The 18,421-nt window shown below is 44.2% G+C and overlaps 1 long non-coding RNA gene across 10 annotated transcripts in view; it reads left to right on the plus strand.

Annotated features, from left to right (window-relative positions):
- LOC135285505 (uncharacterized) overlaps positions 1-15,131 on the plus strand; it is a 134,753-nt gene extending 119,622 nt beyond the window's left edge. For 3 of the 10 annotated variants that reach the window (XR_010350316.1, XR_010350317.1, XR_010350322.1), the window contains 3 exons: positions 1,081-1,172; positions 2,958-3,112; positions 14,290-15,131. This is a non-coding gene — a long non-coding RNA (uncharacterized LOC135285505). Of the gene's footprint in view, positions 1-1,080; positions 1,173-2,957; positions 3,120-10,864; positions 10,965-14,289 lie in introns of all 10 variants that reach the window. The other 7 variants (XR_010350324.1, XR_010350323.1, XR_010350320.1 and 4 more) reach the window with 7 other exon arrangements.
- Positions 15,132-18,421: the final 3,290 nt, after the last annotated feature.

Consider the following 18,421-nt stretch of genomic DNA (forward strand, 5'->3'; position numbering starts at 1 on the left):
TGGGGATGATAATAATAATTAATACCAATAATATCAACAATAATAATGATAATGATTATGATAATAATAATAATAATAATAATAATAATAATAATAATAATAATAGTAATAATAAACAGGCAGCCTGCTGTTTTAAGCGCTGCCTTGGTGGGTGCTGGGTGAGTCACAAGGATAACATCCTGCTGGTTTGGCTGGGAATTAATTTTACAAATTAAAAATGTGTGAATTGTGAAGGGAAGGTGGCTGGCTGCTGAGGGAGGCTCCGTGGGGCTTTTCCAGAATGGGTCATTTGGACCCTTGGGTACAAATCACCTCAGGATTTGCACCCCTTCTGCAGTTCTCTGCCCACCCCATTCCTGCACATCCTTCAAACATCCAGGAGCCAAGGTCGAGGTCAGCGTGGTGTGTTCAGAAAGGAGAAGACAAATTTTGGCAGGACAAATTTCACCCTAAGCCTTCTTTAAATGCTTTTAAAGTAATAAATATGTCTCTGTATGTTCTGAATCTGCTGTGGAAGGGGAACACCGTTATTTTGGCCAGGGAAAAAATTCCATCTCGTGTGAAAACCTCCGTGATCTTATCCAAATCCAGCAGGAATAACCCTGGCTTGTCATGTCTTGTCACATTTCCACTGTGGGGAGCTGAATTTGGGGTTGGTGTCTTTCCCCCAGCAGTTTATTCCCTCTAAATTAAACCACTGAGGATTTGGAGGCCTTTTTTTATTTTTTTTTCGTGTAAGTAGAAGCCCCTGAGGTTATGAATTTTTGACTGCATGCATCCAGGTTGAGGTAGTAGGTTGTATAGTTTAGAATTACACCAAGGGAGATAACTGTACAACCTCCTAGCTTTCCTTGGGTCTTGCACACACCGGCGTGAGGAGCGACCAAAAATCCTCAGCACTCTTTGCTCTGGACACCTGGAACAGGAAAGAGCAGGTAAGACAAGCTGGAAAACCTTTTTAAATCCTTCTGCCTCTCTAGAATTACCAAAACATTGATTTTATAAGTAATTTTTTCTACTTGTTGGTGCTGTTTTATTGAGTTTGTAGCAAATCCAGTGATGCTTGTCTTCCTTCATTAGCCCTCGAGCAGCGTGGTGTTAACATTCCCAAAAAGCACCATGGGAATCTCAGTGCTCTTGCCTTCGTGGTCAGCAAGCAGAAGTCTCCAAAGGTAAAAATATCCTGTATTTTTTTCCCCCATTCCATTAGACTTTGATTGTCTCAGTTAATTCTACGCTGGGAGTTAAATGAGGCTGGTGATTCCAGAAAAAGCCTTGGAGGTTTTATCTAGATATTTATTCTAGATAAAGCTTTGGAGGCTTTATCCAGATATTTATTCCAGATAAAGCCTTGAAGGCTTTATCCAGATATTTATTCCAGATAAAGCCTTGGAGCTTTATCCAGATATTTATTCCAGATAAAGCCTTGGAGGGTTTTGGTGAAAGTACCTAAATCTGCAGAGCCCTCAGGAGAGCTGTTCCTTGGGAATACCCAGTGGGGAATACACTCAGCTGAAATGGGGATTTTTAGGGGTTTTTGGACATTAAAATTGGGTGTTTCAAAGCAAAGGTTTGCTTCTCCCTCCCAGCAGTTTGGGTGAAGGAGATGGGGAACACCCCAAATGTTGTGGAGAAGCTGTGGGACCAAAACCCCCACATTTCTGGTGTGTTTTACAGGGAATTTGGAACACCCAATTTGCCCAATCCGCGGTTTTATTTGCCTGAATATTGGAGACCTGAAAAACCCTTGAAACTCTCCTAAAGTTGGAAGAAAAAAGTGAACATTTTGATGCTGGCAGCACTCAGGGTTCAGGTCCTCTGGGGGCCTGGGTGAAGGTGGTGGCCACAACCCTTGGTCAGGGCCCAGGACCTGAACTTAAATCTTTTCACTCTCTAGATGAGTAATTCTGGCAAGGTTTTCTGAGTTCCCAGAATTAAGAGGCTCTGTCTCTTCCTAAACTTGTTCAGTTGGTGAAGAAAAATAAAGAGCAGGCACTGGGTTAATTTCATTAGGTTAATCTGAAAGTGTGAACACAGTAATGATATTTCAAGGTATCTAAATAACCCAGAAAATTGGGTTTTTTTCTGGTAAATTGGCCCTTAAAAACTGGAATATCTGCAAATCCCTGTTTGCTGAATGCAAAGAGAAGCTGTGAGGGTTACTCAGGGCTCACTTATGAGTTATTCCAAGAGTGGATTAATGGGATTTGATCCCATTTTGCTTTCAAAGAGGTTACAGGTACCACTGCCGTGGTTTATAGCTCTGCAGCTCCTCAGGACAAGGAAAGGATCCGGGCTAACACAAGGCTGCTCTGTGTTTCAGGAAGGCACATGCCCCAAACGCATGCAGGTAGTTAAAAAATGAGGAATCTTCCTGGCACGTTCCAGGCACTACCTTATTTCCCCCCCATAAATCTTTCTGAAGATGGAAGTGCAAATTTTCAGCTGCACTGATTCCCATCCAACACAGAGGGGGTTTTTTATCACGAGGGTTGGGTTTTTTAACCTGTTTGGGACTTCTGTAGGGGCAGCTTTGGGAATGATCCCAAATAAGAACAGGCTCTTCCTTTTTTTTGTGTGTGTTTTTTATGCTGTTTGGGACTTCTTTAGGAGCAGCTTTGTGAAGAATCCCAAATAAGAACAGGCTCTTCTTTTTTGTTTTTTGGGGTTTTTTTTTGGTGATTCTTTAACCTGTTTGGGACTTCTTTAGGAGCAGCTTTATGAATAATCCCAAGTAAGAACAGGCTCTTCTTTTTTTGTTTTTGGGGTTTTTTTTGTGATTCTTTAACCTGTTTGGGATTTCTTTAGGAGTAACTTTGTGAATAACCCCAAATAAAAACATGCTCTGCTTTTTTTTTTGGTTTTTTAACCCATTTGGGACTTCTTTAGGAGCAGCTTTATGAATAATCACAAATAAGAACAGGCTCCTCATTTTTTTTTTGGTGGTAACATTTCAGATTTGCTCCACACTCTGCAAACTTCAGGAGGTTCAAAAACGATGACTATTTATAATAACCCTGTCAAACACAACTTGATGTTAACGCTGTGAGCTGTAAATGAAAAGACCCATCCCGCTCCAAAACCCGAGGAATCATAATTAAAAAGGAGAATGGTCAGTGGTGAGCATAATTCAATGTGCATATTTTCCCTCTGAACAAAACAGCATTCCAGCTCTCCCCCTGATGAGAGGAATGTATTGTCAATTAATTAGACTCCCATCATATGTCCTCGGATGCCCTTCCATCATATGCCTTCCATATGTCCCCGTGTCATATGCCTTCCATATGCCCTCTGTGTAATTAAGCTCCCATCATATGGCTTCCATCATGTGCCATTTAAGAAGATTTCCAGGAGAACGTGGCACTGTTACAGTTATGGACCTTTAGCAACGAGGAAAGGAACAACTCAGGAGCTGCAAATGAGGAGAGGAGGAAGCAGAAAAGGAAGGTGGCTCGCCCTGAGAGCTGCCTTTAATTGCTGGTTTTGTTTAGCTCGGTTTGAGCGGTGGAGGCACAAAAGTGTCCTGTTTTCCTTGGGTTCCAGTCCCAGTTTTTATTCAGTTCAGCCCCTGGATAGCCAGGGAGATAGCGACTGTTTTTCAGGGAATGTTCCCGCTGGAATGTGAAATGCAAAAGAAACAATTCACCTCCCAGAAAAGTGTTTGTCCTGCGATAGGGAAATGGAAATTTGTCCTTGTTTTGGGTCCCTGAACATGAAGTGGAGGAGCAGAAATAGCCTGGGAGGGAATTCATGGAGAGGAGGTGGCACACTCCACTTCCATCCCTGCTCTCCCTCACGGACCACGGGTGTGGAGGGCACTGAACTTCCCTTGCCGTGAGAGGGCTTGGGGGAAATGCCCAAGGAAATCTGAGGTGGATTCCAAATTTACTGGGATTTATTAGGGGTAAAGACCAAAAATAGGCACTGATGCTTGCACGTGTAATGAAGGAAAGTGCAAACATCCAAGGAATTATGGAATGGTTTCCAGTGCAAGGACAGCTCTTGTGTCTCGTGTACAATTGTGTCTCTGTGCCTTCCTTCATCCCAACAACTTCTGAGACTCTTTTCTAATCCCAGACCTGCTCTAAACCTGACAGAAGAGCACTGACTTCCAAGGGTGCTCTGCTCCAGCTTTGCAGGAATTGCAGAAATCCCATCCATGCATCCCAAAATCCCAGCCATGCACCCCAAAATCCCATCCATGCATCTCAAAATCCCAGCCATGCATCCCAAAATCCCAGCCATGCACCCCAAAATCCCAGCCATGCATCCCAAAATCCCATCCATGCACCTCAAAATCCCATCCATGCATCCCAAAATCCCAGCCATGCGTGCCAAAATCCCAACCACACACCTAGAAATCCCATCCATGCACCCCAAAATCCCAACCACACCCCCAAAATCCCAGCCATGCATCCAGCCATGCAGGAACAAGGTTGAAAGGACACAGAGAAGGTAAAACATCCATTTGTGTTAAGATCTCCCAGTTAAAAAAATACGGAGTATTTTGTATTATATCCCAGTTTACCTGGACTGAATGGCAACAGTTCCAACTGCCACAGGCTGGGATCCAGTGCGTCCCTAAAAACTTTGTATTCCAGCTGCTGGAGCATGGCAAAACCCAATATTTGGATGTGCTCTGGCTAGATTGAGTCAGTATTGCCCCAAAACCCATCCTGTATTTGCTGTGTGGGCATTCTGCACTGTTTGTAGCACAGGTTCATTCCTGAGAGACAGGTGACAGCTCTTGCTCTGCCTTAATCTTTAATTTTCAACTCAACCCTCATTGAAATCACACACAGCAAATCCAACCAGCCCATCTGAAAGCTTTAGGTCATTAGGGAGATGATTTGGGAAATATTTTGTGGTCTTGCACCATCATTAGTTTGCCACAGCTGTAAAGTGCATATTAAGGGAAGCTTTTAAGGCTCTTGTAGAGCACCACTGAAATTATCTGCCCAGAATTGCTTCTCAAGTGTTGTATTCTGAAATATTTTATTCTTCTGGCTTGCTGGGCAGCAGGAAAATCCTCACAGTAGTGCTCATCTTTTGCTTCTCTGTTCTCACAAGCTCTGCTGCTTGTGGAAAATGAAACTTTCATCATTTGAGGGATTTTTTCCTTCATTTTTTTTTAATTTTTAACCAGTGAGTTCCATCCACTTCTACACCCAGCTGAAACTCTGCTGCCACCCTCCTCAATCAGATGCATTAAGCAGAGTGAAATTTGTGCCCAGAAGTTCTGTGAGGCCTGCGATGAGCTGGAGTGCCAGAATGACTCATTGTGCCATGAATAAGGCCCTGAGTGTTCTGCTGGTGCCATTTGAAATCTCTGTCATATCTGCAGAATTCCTGCCATAACTGGAATTCCAAGCACAGCAACCTTGGGAGATAAATGATGATGATGATGATGGTGGGGTTCTGCATGATTTCATCTGGATTCTCTGTCTGAAAGATGATCAGGCAGTTCAAAATAAGATAATTTCATTCCCCAGACTCAGAGCTGCTCCTCACGCCTTTGGGAATGCCAGGAGAGGGAACTTCTCTTTCTGTGTACGTGCATTTAAAAGTATACAATTTCATATAAAATTACAAAAAAAATTAAAATATTTAAAGAAATAAATGAAATTAAAATAATAAATTATAGTTAAGAAATAAATTATAGCTCAGAAATGTTGCTCCTCACATCTTTGGGAATGCCAGGAGAGGGAACTTCTCTCTCTGTGTTCGTGTGTTGGAGTTTATAGAATTTTATTTTAAAATATAAATAAATACATAACTTAATAATTCAATTTAATTATTTTGTAATAAATCAAGTAATTTTTATTTTAAAATATAAAAAAAGATTGAAATAATAAACAAATTATAGTTCAGAAATAAATTATAGCTCAGAAATGCTGCTCCTCACATCTGGCATCTGGAATGCCAGGAGAGGGAACTTCTCTCTCTGTGTACATGTGTTGAGTTGAAAAGTATAGAATTTTATAAAGAATTATAAATAAATTAAAATATTTAAAGAAATACATAAAATTAAAATAATAAATAAATTATAGTTCAGAAATAAATCATAGTTCAGAAATGCTGCTCCTCACGTCTTTGGGAATGCCAGGAGAGAGAAGCACCTGTGTTGGAGTGTACAGAATTTTATATAAAATTATAAATAAATTAAAATATTTAAATAAATGAATAAAATTAAAATAATAAATAAAAATAAATAGATTACAGCTCAGAAATGCTGCTCTTGACATCTTTGGGAATGCCAGGAGAGGGAAGTTCTCTCTCTTTGTATGTGTGTTTAAAAGTATAGAATTTTATATCAAATTATAAATAAATCTAAAATATTTAAATAAAGAAATTGAAATAATAAATAATTTAATTAAAATATTAAATGAATCAAATTATTTCGATAAATTTTTAATCTGTAAGGGACACAGATGTCCTTTCAGGGAGGTGGGGACACTGATTGCAATTCCCAGTGAAGGGATGAGCTGGTGTGGAGCAGCTCAGAGTTTGGAACTGAGCAGTCTGAGGCGGAGATGGGAGGGCACATCTCTCTTTTAACCAACCTTTTCCTTCTCATTCCCACTTTTTCCTCTTCGTGGCTCGAGGATTTAGGTGTGACACCAAGTTCAGCATTTCTGGTGGGAGTTTTGGGGTGAGTTCTGTGTCCACTCAGGCTTCAGGCAGGGACAAACTCCAAATTGGAACTAGCAGGGTTTCAGCAAACTGGAACAGAAAAGAAATCCCACATCTGGAAATTTCCCATAACAGGGAAAATCCAAAATATTTGGGAATGCATCCCCCCTTCATTTTAATTTGCTTTTTAAATAAGACAAAACTTCTGCTTGCCCTGACTCTGCTGGTGCTCCAGGCAGTCCCACTTGCATATATTTAGATTTATACATTCAAAATGTAAAATGTATTCTCCCTGAGCACAGAATCTGTGCGTGCTATAGGGTGAAATTAGCCTCTTTGTGCAATGTCATGGCCCTGTTTCCTGGGGAAATAAGTTCAAGAATCAGGTTTCTGGGGCAGACATGGAAAGAAATTGAAATTCTTCCTTCTGTCTCATCAGCAGTGGCTCCTCCCTCCCATCACCTCCACTCCAGACCCTTTTTAAGAATCGTTGAATTCTCGATTCTTGAACCAGACCTTGCTGCTTGTTTTTCTTCTATCCAGTAGATTTGTAACTCAAGCCATGAATTTTAGTTTTTTGGAACATTTTAGGCCTCGTCCCTCTTATAAAACGGGAGTGGATAAACCCCTGCTCGACACCAAAGGGAAATTTTTGGGTCCAAAGGCACTAAGATGGCCCAGGAGCTGTTCCACCAAATCTGAGAGGACAAAAAGCGGCTAAAAAGGTGCCAGCAAAAAGCAGAGATAAATCTGAAATGGAGGCACTGAACCATGCCCATCAGAAAGGAAAAAAACAAATGGGTATTATGAGGAAAAGAAAGGATCAGGAGGGAGACTGGGAATCTCTCTGTTTCACAAAGTGAGTGCAAGGAGTAAAATCAAACAGTGACAAATTCAAACTGTTTTATAAAGCCATTCTTTTTCCACCAGTATTTAATGAAAAAAAAAAAGGGAACCTAATTGCTTTTAGAAGTAAATGGGAACTTTGCAAGTCTAGAACAGATTAGATACTTGTGTTTTTAATAACCATACACAGAATTTTGGGTGTTCATTGTAATAACTTTGGAACTGAGCTCAGACTCTATAAGGTTTGGGATGAAGAGCAGCAACTCAGGAGGAGGGAAAATCCAGTGGGAAGGGCAGATTTGGGCTGTCCAAAGCTGCTGCTTCTGGTCACTGCTGGGGGAAAATGTTGGGGAAGTCTGGAGCGTGGCCCAGTCCATGGATGGCTCCTCCAAAGGTTTGAGCACAGAATTTCCCACTGGGAAATAAAAATGAAGGGAGAAATGGATGTGGATGGCTCTTCCAAAGGTTTGAGCAGAGAATTTCTTACTGGGAAATAAAAATGAAGGGGGAGAATGGTTGTGGATGGCTCCTCCAAAGGTTTGAGCACAGAATTTCTTACTGGGAAATAAAAATGAAGGGGGGAAATGGTTGTGGATGGCTCTTCCAAAGGTTTGAGCACAGAATTTCTTACTGGGAAGTAAAAGTGAAGGGGGATGGATGTTTGCCCTGCTCACAGGCTGAACAGCTGCAGTGTTCATGGCAATTTTCAAATGCGTGGCACTGAGTAATTCCTGCCCAGTGCAAAGGAGAGCACAGGAGACACCCAAGGCCAGAAAGAGCATCTTGGAGGGCTGGGTACAAAACCCAGCTCACTCAGCCACAGCTCTGCACCCAAACATGGGCTGAGGCCTTTTTCCTCCTCAGGAAATGAGTTTCCTGTGAGCCTGGCACTACCAGAATTCACAGAATTTTCAGGAGCAGTGAGGGTCACACCTGGCTCTGCTTTTTTGTGGTGCAGCAGCCCAGGCTGGTGTGAGATTTGGGGTCACCACAGCCCCTGGGCAGAGCAGGCAGCCCCTTTGTGCTCCTCAGCTTAAGGGAGATTTAAGGAGTTGCTGCAAACAGCGGGTCAAACCCATTCTGGGATTAATGGCACTGGTGTGGCTTTAGTGAGAAGTTTGTTTTGCTCGTGTTTGAAGTGGCCTCTCATCTCCTGTGACAACAAACAGCAGCCCCAGAGGGTGTCTGCAGCCTGGCAGGTGCCTCAGCTGTCCCCGGATCTGCAGCTCCTTCCAAAAAGGGTGTGGAGGATGGGTTTGAAAAAAGAACGAGGAGGAGATGGGCAAATAGGAGGGAAATTGGAAAGGAAGAATGGAAAACACACAAAGGAAGTTGAAAGGGAAGAAGGGAAAACAAAACTGGAAGGGAAGAAGGGATAAGGGGAAGGAAATTGGAAGGGAAAAAGGGAAAAAAACAAAGGAAATTGAAAGGGAAGAAGGGAAAACATGAAACTGGAATGGAAGAAGGGATAAGAGGAAGGAAATTGGAAGAGAAGAAGGGAAAACATGAAGGAAATGGAAGTGAAGGAGGAAAAACAAAGTAATTTGGAAGGGAAGAAGGGAAACCACAAAGGAAATGGGAAGAAGGGGAACAGGAAGGAAATTGGAGGGGAAGAAGGGAAAATCAGAAGGCATTTGGAAAGGAAAACAGGATGGAATTTGTAAGGGAAGAAGAGAAAACACAATGGAAATTGGAAGGGAAAACAACAAGGAAATTGGAAGGGAGAACAACAAGGAAATTGGAAGGGAGAACAACAAGGAAATTGGAAGGGATAACAGGAAGGAAATTGGAAGGGGAGGCCCCACTGCTCTCTGCTGCAGATCTACAGCTGACTTTAGAGAGTGCCCTTCCCTTCTGAGGTGGGAAAGGAACTGATTTTCTGAGAGCCCTGAGATAGTTCAGTCACGTGCTTGCCTTCATTTGCATGTGAGAATAATTGTTGAATGAGGAGTTAACCAGGGGAGGTGTTAATGGGAAAAACACAATCAGTGTCCAGGGCATTCCACGGTAGAGATGTAGTGAGGCTGCTGAACCAGGGCTGGTTGGAGGTCTTAGGATAGAAGTCACTGCTCAGAAATATCATATTTATTTTTGTTTTATTAATATGTAACACACTAAATTTATAATACAAGAAAATAGAGTTTATAATGTATAATATTATAAACAAAGTATTTATAATATTATATGAATTTTTATTATTGCTTAGCTCTCAGCAACAGGGAACTCTCCATCCACACTCAAGTCAAGGGTTAAATGTTTAATCCATAAATTAGTGCTGGGAATCAAGAAAAGTCTGCTTGACATCTGAAATCACAGGGAGGTTTTATTCTCTGTAAGAATAAAAACCTCTCCAAATTATTTAAAGCCTTTTTCTCTGGGCCAGTGTTTGCTCTTGCTTAGGAGTGACTTTGCTCACTCAGGATTTTCCTCTTTAAAAGGAGCTGGCTCCTGGTTTCAATTGCACAGGAAATTCTCCAGGTGCCATTCCCATGGATTCTGCTCTGAATTTTGGGTATGGACTCGATGTCATCTGGTCACCTCCCTGTCCCTGTCCCTAGGTCAGCTCTTCAACAGCATTGCCTTCAGCCCCAGGAGTGACGAGCTCTGCTGGAAATTCACTTTTTTGGTTCCTTCTTACTCTGAAATCTCAATGGGTTCAGAATCCTGGAATGGTTTGGGTTGGAAGGGGCCTTAAAAACCATTTCATTCCAGCCCTGCCATGGCAGGGACACCTTCCACCATCCCAGGGTGCTCCAGCCTGGCCTTGGACACTCCCAGGCATCCAGGGACAGCCACAGCTTCTCTGGGAAATCCATTCCAGGGCCTCCCCACCCTCACAGGGAAGAATTTATTCCCAATATCCCATCTAAGCCTGCCCTGTGTCAGATTGCAGCCATTTCTGGAAGAACAGCAAGCACAAAAGCACTCCCTGCTCTGCCGGGGTAGCTGAGGGAGCTTTAAAAGCCCCAAACAGGACAGAACTCCCCTGGGAAGCTGCAGGGCTGTAAAGCAGCTCCCTCCCTGCCTCCTGCCACATTGCATCACATCTGAGCAGGGCTTTTGCATTATATATTAGCAGAGATTTGTCCTCAGATACCCTCCTCTGGAGAAGACCATTTTTAAATCTTTAATAGGGCATTAGAGCAATTTGCCTGTGATTTAGCTCTAAGTGGGCAAGGAGAGTGGTGACACACGAAGCCGGGAGGCCCCTGAAATTCTTTGAATATTCCATGTTTTCCTGGAACTGTGAGGAGAATGCTGCCAGAGAGGTCTTGGCAGGTTTTCTAGGTGGCTGGCCAAGTCTGAAGCAAACGTGGATGGTTAACAGGCTAATGCAGCTCTGCTTCCAAGCTCAGACGTATAGAACATACGTTTTTTATTTCAGAAATCCCACCACATGGAGGAGCAAATGTAGTGCTGATACATCTTCCTGAGGGAAAATGGCAAGGGGAAAAACAGTGTCATCTTGCCACGATAAAATAAAGGTTCTTTTGCCCTTGCTTTTTGGGGACTTGGGGCTGTCAGCTGAAGGAAATGAAATCCACTGGCTTTCCCACGAGGGCCCCTTATTAATCAGGAATGGCTTCCAGAGCAGTAGTTTGTGTCTGAGGGAAGAGGCAGAAGTTGTTCAAAGAATGGATTTCCGTTGCCAGATTGACTTTTTGTTGTTGCCATGCGAGTAATTAAAATTGGCAATTAAGCAGGAAGGTGATCAAATAATCCCTTGGGAGCTGCTGCTGCACTTGGCTCCACGTGGAGCTCCAGCGAGGAGCAGGGACCACCCAAGGGGGTCAGACAGTGACAGTGAGGGGTTGTTCCTGAATTATCCCAGGTGAAGGTGGCTTTGGGAGGGGTTTCTCTGGGAGTTGGTGTTTCCTGTGGGAGGGATTTCTCTGGGAATTGCTGTTTCCTGTGGGAAACACGAGTTTGGATTTCCTGGAGACACCAGGTGAATGAAGGTTGTCATTTTAATCCTGTCCCTTGTCCGTGTGCAGCTCGTGGGGCTTGTCTTGTTTAATTACTGATGGGCAAAGGCTGCACCGCTCTACCTTTAGAGTGAAACCATTTATTTTTCTTTATCAAGCCCTTGGTGCAGACCCAGAAGTTCTGCTGTGGACTCCCCGTGGGGTCTGGGATGAGTCACTTATTTTTCTTTGGTTCTGCTCCCTGCCTGTAAAATAGAGGTCCTTGTTCCTCCTAAGGGAGCTGTGAAGGCAGAGGAACTGATCCTGAATGAGCTGTTCAGAGACACTCATGTTGGAATTGCGAGGATCACGCTGGGAAGAAACGTTTCTGATGGGCTGCCTCTGTGCTGACACCTTTTTCACCTTTACACTGAAAAGATTTATCATCCAAAACTATTTTTGTGCAATCGACTGGAGAACGTTGTTACAACACATTAAAAATCCTAAGCAATGTGATTTATTATTGTAGTAAATAAGCCAAAATTCAGATTTTTCTGCCTGTTTTCTTCACGTTGCATCTCCTGGAAGTGTTAGGCTGTCTCTTTGCATTATGGCCAGGAGGAGCTGTGAGTGCAGGGTGGAGCAGAGCCTGCAGTGAAGCCATGCAGAAGTGCAGGGGGGCACCGGGAGCTGCGCCTGCCTCCCGCTGCTATTTCTGGCACGCAGACACTGAGCAGTGTCTGCTGGGCCCACAGGAAGCCCTGACACTCATTCTGTCTGTCACATCCCTCTCCAGACGTGGCTCCCTGGTTTTTAATCCGCTCCCAGCACCAGTGGAGTGGCTGGGTATGAAGCTCTCTGTGTCCAGAGACCATTTTCCTTTCCCCTTGCTTTCCCACCTTAAAATCCAATCATTTTATGGCTTATTCACCTTCATTACTTCAATTTTTCCCTGTTATCCAGGGAGGGGTGGAGTTGGAGCTCAAGGAGAGCCTGTTCCCTGCCTGGAGAGCCCAGAGTTTGATTTCTTTGATGGCAGCACTGAAATACCTCAGCATCCCAGAGCCTCCCCTGTGAGGAGAGATCCCTTTCCCCAGGAGTTTGCAGCCTGGGTGGATAAAGCAGGCAGGAAAGGGGAAGGGATGGAGACCCTCAGGGTGTCACTGAGCATGGGGAGCCACAGGCTGGGAATCCTCCCTGCTGGTTTGGGATTCCTCTGTGCCAGCTCCTGCCTGTTCCTGTGCAGGGAGTGGTGCCTTGCACCCACCGCCAGCTGGAGAAAATATTTTGGTGTCCTACCTTTGGGTTTCATTCTTAAGCAGCGGCTGGAACGTGGGTTTTTTCCTTTTGAGAACTATGTTTTGGCTTTTTGGTTTTTTTCCTTCTTCAAGTTGTGTCAGGTGTAATAATAGAAAACTTGGGGAAGATGTCTTTGTTTCATCTTTGAGGTAATTCCACCTTCTGTTTATGAAGAAGGCAGTGCTGGTGAGGAGGGTGAGGAGTCTGGCTGGAGGTCTGGGGGATGTTGAAGAATTTTGGCACTTCAAGGTTCCTCAGGTGCCTGTGATCTCTTCCCAGACATTAATTAAAGCTCAGGCTCCCAGCTCCTTTCTTAGGTGCAGTAGTTATGTTACCAAGGATTGAAAATAGCCCTCAGTGAATTTCCAGAGGAGATGGGGATGGATCTGTGGACTGCAGCCCTCCAGTCTGGGAATTAGAATCTTTATTTTCCACAGTGACCCCAAGCACTCCTTTCCTACTGAAATACAATTCATTCTAGCTCTTCTCTCAGTCTCAGGGATCATTAATTAAATTTTTTCCACTTTTCTTGCCAGCTCAGATTCCTAAATTGTCCCTAAACTTTTTGCAAGTTGAATTTAGGTCCAACAGTTTAAGCTCCAATTGAACAGCCTCAACAGGTATTATTTTTACTGGCTTTTTCAGAAAAAAAAGAAAGAAAGATTTGATTGAGGGACTCCACCTTTTCATGCAATGATTCTGTTGGAATTTGAATTAAGTTTAAAAAAGCATTAAATGTTGACCAGACATTCTTTTGTGGCAGCCTTGCAGGGTAACATCTACAGCTCCATCTCTTAGCGACTGATGTGTTTCAAAATTTGCCAGATTTCAGGGTAAAACTTCAAATCTTAAGAAATTACATCCCCAAACCAGGTTAATTTACCTGAAATAAGAGTGAGCTTCTTGAGGTTTTTTTGTGTTCTGAACTAGCTAAGTCTTAAACTTTGGGTGGCCTTGAACCCATGTGAAATGTGAAGTTTCTTTGTGTGGCTTCATCCGCGTAACTTTGGGTTTCACCTTGAGTTTCAGTTTGGTTAAATCCATTTGGTTTTAGGAGAACTCGTTGGGATCAGGGCAGGTTGGGATCAGGGCACATTAAATCCGTTTTGTTTTAGGAGAATTTGGGGTCAGGACAGACAAAACAGAAATTCTAGGTGAGGTGTTGCCACTTCTCTGATTCTGGATGAATCACTCTTTGTAACCTTTCTCTCCAAATCCCTCTGTGACATTGGCTGACCTTTTGTTGAATTCTTCCCTTATCCCTAATCCTGGGTTTCAGTCAGTGCAGAGTGCCAGGGCCTTTCCCACTGCCTCATTTTCCTTTCCCCTTGCTTCACCACCTTAAGATCCAACCATTTTATGGCTTTCTCACCTTTATTATTTCAATTTTTCCCCATTTTCCAGGGATGGGTGAAGTTGGGGCTCAAGGAGAAGCTGTTGGCAGAACTGGGGGATGGGGGGAAAATCCAACCACCACTTTTTAATGTTGGGGGAGGCAAAATCTGTTGGTTTGGAGGGGAAAGGTGCTGGGTGAAAAGGATTTGGAGGTGGTGAAATGGGACTGGGTGATTCTGAACCATGCTCTGTCTTCTCTGTTGAACACCAGGGGATCCGATGAGGGTGACAAAAGCCATGTGGACACTACAGCTTCTCCCAGGGACTCACAGCCCGCCAGGGATGTGGTAAGTGTTGTCCTGATGGTTCTGTGTTTTTACAGAATATTGATTGTGTCGGTGATTTGGTGTGGAATTGGCCTGCAAAAGAGTGAGGCTCAAATTAGAAGCTTTTGATTGGCAAGGTCACCACTCTGGAAATATCCAAGTCATGGCAACTTCGCCCAGTTTTGCTTTCCACTCTGAATTTTACCTTTCCTCCCATCATTTGAATTCTTAATTTCTGTTACTGAATGTTTTTTACTCCCCTGAAGATGTTTAATTAATTTGGAAGCCATTCTCATGTATGCTGTCCTTACAGCTGAGCTGTAAGCATTATTTTGAAAATATTTCCTAAATGATCTCTGTCCAGTTTGCCCAGAGTGAAGTTATTGACTGCTCTCAAAAAGGCCTCAAGGTTTTATATTTAATGCTGAAGTCCCTAAAGCTTCCTCCCTGGCTGAACATCCCTTCTCCTGTGTGTCTTCCCCTTTGAATTGCTAATTCCAATTGATCTGAGGAGAAAAAAATTGTAATAGTTTGTATTTACTCTACTTTCTGCTACAACAGCACCTACCAAGGTCTCTCCTTCCTTTGATCCTGTCTCCATGATTAAATGCATTCTTCCTTTCTGTTTTCCAGCTTCTCTCTGCAAACTTTCTTTCGCTCCATTTCTGCAAGAATTTCCTGCAAGCCCTGTCCCTGAGAGGATTAGTGGAGGGGATACCAATTTTATTTATATTTATTTACAAATGGACTGCAGAGACTTGGCCCCTTTTTAAATATGAGAACAATTTTCAGGCCTCTTTCTGTTGTGGTTATTTCACTCCAGAAAAAAAAACCCAAACCAAACAAACCACAGAACAATAGAGAAATACGAGAAGTTGTGGAAACCCCTCAAACTTTCTCTGCTTAAATTCTGAATTCCTGGTGGTCACAGGGCCAGGTGATGCTGCCAGTTGTGGGGTTTTTTGTGTAGTGCCTGGCCCAGAGCAGCAAGTTGAGTTAAATGCAAAGCTGGGATCAAACCAAACAGAATGACACCTCTATTTTTTAATTTTTTTGTTTGTTTTATTATTTTTGCCAGCCCAGAGGCCTTTAACATTTTGAAATTTCAGTGTTTGCAAAACAGGGTTGCTGGACTCCAGTAAATGAAGTGTCTGGATGTCGGTGGTGATTCATAAAAGCAATTAAAAGAGGAAAGTGCTTTTCCTCTGAGCTTAATGTCCTGGTTGAGGATGTCCTTAAGTGAGTGTGAAGTGCTCAGGCAGTGGTCAGGGGATGGGGGCTCTGTGTTCCAGGCCGTGGATCTGTTCCCAGCAAACACTTCTTTATCACCTGCTGATTAAAACCAATTTATTTTTTTTTCTCACAGAGTCCCGGGGGATTTGGGGCGGGAAGGGAATTCTGGAGGGTCCCAGCCCAACCCCCCTGGCCAGGCAGAGTCACCTGGAGCAGGGACAGGGGACACATCCCGTGGGGCTGGGGTGGCCCCAGCAGGGAGAGCCAAAACCTCCCTGGACTGTTCAGGGCTCTGCCCCCTCCTGGGAAGGAAGTTCTTCCTCAGGCTGAGGTGGAACTTGTTGTGTTTTAGTTTCTGGCTCCTTTTCCTGTCGCCCTCCTCTGACACCTGCCTTGGGGATATTTGTATGGATTTAACTACTGAATCCTATTTAGTTTCTATTTCAATATTTCAATATCTCAAATATTTCAATACTCAATATCCCATTTCTCCCTTCTCATATCTGAGGACAATCCTGCTGAGGATGCACCATTTTCCGCGGGAGAAACGCAACATAAATACTGGCGGTGATGGATAACTGAAATCCATCAAAAGTGATATTTTTTTCCCCACCTAATGCAACCCCCTGGCATTTCTGACCCTCCCCAAGCACAGAACACCCCATGTGCACAGCTTTAAAGGGATTTTCCAGGAGCCAGGCTGAGCTTGGTTGGAACACCATGGGTTGCACTCAAGGATCCATCAGCACGGCCACGTTCCCTAAGCCGACCTCAGGCCCTCCCTACAAATCTCCCACATGGCTTCTCCAGCCTTCCCAACCAACCTGGTGGCTTTCAGGGGTGGTTATCAGGTGTCCCAGAGCTGGCACTTCCAGTCTCACTGCCTTTTCCAAGGGGATTCATCTCATTTTTTTGGAGCTCGCACAAATTGAAGTTGTGCCTTGCATTGGTTTTCCCTCCCTTCCTGCCCTTGGTTATCCCGTCTAAGGGAGGCAGAAGAGTTTACTGATTTATCATGGATCATTAGGTGGAAGTAACTATTCTTAAAACATCAGGATGGATACAATAATTAGGGATGTGCTTTTGTTAACACCGCCAGCCTCTACCCTCTTGTACAGTACCCTTGGGTACTAAATAATTACCCACTTTGTGTGGTTATCTAGCTCACTAATTACCCACAAAAATTGGGGTCAGGTGTTAACTGCTTGAAATAAGTATCCTCCGAAGGCTTGGCTAAAGTGTATAAAGAAATTATGTGTTTGCTACAAAACTTTGGGAAAAAAAATCAAATATTTTTTATTGGGAAGGAGGATAAGGAGACAATGGACGTGAAATGTTCTGTGTGATGGCAAAATCTTGCAGTGGTGGTGAGGGACTCTGAAGGGAGTGAGTGAAAGCGTGGTTGGCAGATACAGTCACTAATCCAGACTACTTCTCCCAAAATCAGATCCTTCAGCACACAGGTTTGATTCTTGACCTATCTAGGTTGATGCCAGTCAGGATTATGCCAGTATAAATAAGATAATTTGTATGTGTGGATTCCCAAACTGACTTTGCTGCATAATCCCACCTCTTCCATCACCCAGAGACTTCTGCATTGCACCCAATAATTTAATTACGGGCTGCACATTTATTTCCGTGCCTTTATTTTAGCTGTCCCCAGCTCTGTGTGCATGCAGAATTTCATTCTGAGGCTGCTGCTCATAAAATGCAGTTTGCTTGGAGCAATAATTTGATTCCTGTGCTCAGGGAGTTACCCCAGTGAGTCAAAGATTTCTAGATAGCCCCACCCTCCCCAACTTCCCGAACGCTCACACTGCAGCCACTTTCTCTCTGCCAGACCCACACAAGCTGTCTAACCAGCCAAAATCCCAAGGGGCAATCCCAATCTCCTGCCTCCCCTGTTTCAGCCCCAGAAAACTGGGAAATAAAGCCAGGGCAGCCCTAAAGCCCTTGAAAGAGCCGGCACAGAGGGATATTTAACAGCCTGGCTTCTTGCAGAGGTGCTCCCTGCCTTCTGTACAAAGAAAAAGGATTTCAGGGGGAGCTGGAAGGTGCTCCTGGCAATCCTTGTGCCTTTGGGTGCCCCGATACCTTCAATTCCTGAGCGTCTGTGCGGTGCTCAGCGTAACAAAGAAGCTGCCTGCGTTTATTGCTGTATTTTGCGGGAGGTGCTGCCTCCCCTCCACAGCCAGAACCTTCTGTTCCTGCAAGCACCTTTTGAAGCCCGTGTGGGTTGGGGTATCAGACATCACCATCCCCAGCGTCTGGGCAAACGGGGGGGGCTGGGGGAGGCCCCAGAGCTGGGGTCTGGGGCTACCTGCGCCCCGCATTGTGCGGAGCATCTCTGGGAAAGGCAGGGCTCAGCCTCCTAAAGCACAATGCAGATTTAGTCGTCATCTTTGTCTCTCCCCCCGCGCCCCCCCGCCCCGCTCCCCGCTGATGTTAACTGTCTGTATTATTATTTATTGTTATCAGGGGATTTGGTTTGATCAATGAAGTGTATATGCGTCTGACGGACATTCGGGGAGGAAATGCTTGCAGAATGAGTAACATGTCTGCAGTGGAGGGTGTGTGTGAGGCAGAGAGAGGGAGCATCGCTACTAGAAACATTGACTGATGAATTCATTTTAAAATCCAAGGGCATATAGCTGGTAAATTAGCACATATTGCAAATATAGTCTGGTGCGAGAGGCAGCAGCGCTGCCATTGAGCGCAGGGGTGGGTGTGGAGGGGAAGGGGGGGGTCGAGGAGAGGAGGTTGTCAGCTCTAAAGTCATCACGGGCATGAGCCAGGCAGTCTGCCTGCCTCACTGCAGACGTGGGGCGTGCGATTTCCACGGGC

The sequence above is a fragment of the Passer domesticus genome, chromosome 23, assembly GCF_036417665.1.
Source record: "Passer domesticus isolate bPasDom1 chromosome 23, bPasDom1.hap1, whole genome shotgun sequence".
Taxonomy (NCBI): domain Eukaryota; kingdom Metazoa; phylum Chordata; class Aves; order Passeriformes; family Passeridae; genus Passer; species Passer domesticus.